This window comes from Mustela nigripes, chromosome X (assembly GCF_022355385.1).
Source record: "Mustela nigripes isolate SB6536 chromosome X, MUSNIG.SB6536, whole genome shotgun sequence".
Classification (NCBI taxonomy): Eukaryota; Metazoa; Chordata; class Mammalia; order Carnivora; family Mustelidae; genus Mustela; species Mustela nigripes.
This window is the reverse complement of record NC_081575.1, coordinates 24820774-24823421: the sequence shown is the minus strand read 5'-3', so window position 1 is coordinate 24823421 and position 2648 is coordinate 24820774. Positions and strand designations below refer to the sequence as shown.

The window sequence follows — 2648 nt, the reverse complement described above, 5'->3', positions numbered from 1 at the left end:
CAATGGAGAAAAACTGAAAGCTTTTCCGCTAAGGTCAGGAACACGGCAGGGATGTCCATTATCACCACTGCTATTCAACATCGTACTAGAGGTCCTAGCCTCAGCAATCAGACAACAAAAGGAAATTAAAGGCATCCAAATCGGCAAAGAAGAAGTGAAATTGTCACTCTTCACAGGTGATATGATACTATATGTGGAAAACCCAAAAGACTCCACTCCAAAACTGCTAGAACTTATCCAGGAATTCAGTAAAGTGTCAGGATATAAAACAGTATGTTTTCTTAAGATGTGAATTCTGAGGAGACTTCCTTTGACATATTTCTTAGAGTTTTTACTAATGGAAGTGAAGGAAAGAGAGGAGGGGAAATAAGAAAGAGGAAACTGAGGCAATGAGAGATCAAATGAAGTTACTTTTTCATCATGCATTTAGTACAGTGCTAGGTAATGAGATTGAAAATCTAAACAAGATATATTCTTCACCCTCAATGAACCCTCATTTTGAAAGGAGGATAGATTTATAGATAATTTAAAAGATTTTGGAAATGTGCAAGAAGGAGAACAATAATAATAGCAAGATTTTAATGATGCCCTCAAAAACCTGTGTGGAGGGGCAGTTGGAGCAGGGGTTTGGATCCTGCCTACTAGATGAGGAACTTGGAACCTTGAGAGGTGAAGTGAGTTATCCAAGGCATAGATCTAAATTAAGTAGCAGAGCTGGCATTAGAACTCAGGTTTCCTATCTCTCAAATTTTGATCAGGATTGTTAAAATGAGTCTTTCAAAGCAACCCCCTAGTGACTTCTTAAAGGAAATCATTAGACAATCAGTTGTGGCAAAATTTGAATTCTAGAGTGGATTATTGAGGGGTTCTGGCTTGCCTGAATGACTACATGAATATAGCCTTGGAGCCGAAAGAAGAATATGTAAATGGACAACTGAAGAGTAAGTATGAGGTTGCATCTATCCTTGGAAACAATGTATTTGTAGATAAGTACACAGAAGAGAAGGATGTGGAGACTCCAAGAAGACAACACTTTCCATACTTAGATTTATATTTTATGAGGTTTTTTTTGGTTCTTTTTTTGACTTAAATTGTCCTATTTCATAATGGTTGGTAATTTTTCACTGACAGAGTGAGAGAAGTGTACAAAACTGAATGTAATTGTTAACAGTTCCTCCATATTTAAGTTTCAGGTGCTTTCTTTTCCTTCTGTGTTGTGTGCAGAATGCAAAGGAATTAAAAAAAAAAAGAAAATTAAAAGAAAATATGCATGGAGTATGTTAGAGTTAAAAGCAGAAGAAAAACCTAAGCTTAACCAGTAAAAGAATTTCCAGAAAAAAAAATTACTTAGATGGCAGGGATTTCTTAACTAGGTAAGATTTGAAAGCCATCTTAGGTCTTACCAATATGCAATTGTATGGTGGCAGCCTCTTGATAGTAGTAGAATATATAATTCATTTCAAAGCAAGTTATGTATTTGCGAAGTTGAATAACACCTTGGGTACCCCATTATGATGTTAACTTAAGCCCAGGGTAATAAAATATGATATGGTATTGTAAACATGCCACTTTATAAAAAAAATTACTGGATCATCTAAATGGCTCATTGCATGTTCTAGTCTTGGATGTGTATACATCATTTGAATTAAAATTTAACCTCCTAGACTCATTAGAAAGTCTGTTGTTATTTTGCTTTTTTTTAAATGAGCCATTTAAACCATATAAACTATCAAACTCTGGATGACATGCTAGGTAAAAGTTGAGTTATAGTCTTAACTATAACTATAGGTTATAGCCAAGGAATTTTTGTTGCCATCTTCCTCCACTCCATCGCTTATTCCATTTACAGTGGAAAAGGTTTGAAGTAAAATCATAATTAATTAAGTTTGAAGTCTTTTTCTCTTCTCATCCTTGATTCCCCCAACCTCTTTTCACACCATTCCATTAAGATATCATCTCATCTGCTTTAGTTCAGTCCAGAAGGACATCTACATCTCATCTATATCTGAGCAAAACTCAACATAGCTTCTACCTAAAAATTTATATTATATAGCTCTACTCTTACTTTAACAGTAGATTTTAAAGCAGGATATAAGTTGAAGTCAAAAGTGAAGGTAAATATTCCAGGGAATTTCAAAAGCTTTATATTATAGACTAAAAATAACCATGTATTATTGTACAAGTCATATTTGGGGCAGGGTATTGGCAGAGGTAACATCTTTTAGACAATAAGTCTGCAAACTTTTGAAAAAGTAAGCAATTTCAATGGGTTCATAGTTTTCACTTTTATTGAAAATAATATATAAAATATAATTCTTCAAATTATTCTATACCATGACTCCTCTATCACAAAAAGATGCATCTTTAATAATATGCTTGGAATTTGAAATTTGAGATGTTATCTTTATGCTTTTAATGAATAGCATGGTAAATTTCCAAATTTAATACAAGTCTAATACAATATATTGCTCTGCAACAAACTGAGAGTTTAAAAGTTTGCTTATATTGAAAACATCAATTTCAGGATGTTATTAATGAATTGACACTATTTTGGAAACAGAGGGACGTTCAAATAATTCAGGTAAGGACATGTCCAATCTCAGCAACCACAATGACTTCCTTTACACTGGATAGGCAGTTTGTAATCT

At 33.6% G+C, this 2648-nt stretch overlaps 1 pseudogene; it reads left to right on the top strand.

Moving 5' to 3' along the window:
* Positions 1-768: 768 nt before the first annotated feature.
* On the top strand, positions 769-1046 carry LOC132007004 (U6 snRNA-associated Sm-like protein LSm6; annotated as a pseudogene).
* Positions 1047-2648: the final 1602 nt, after the last annotated feature.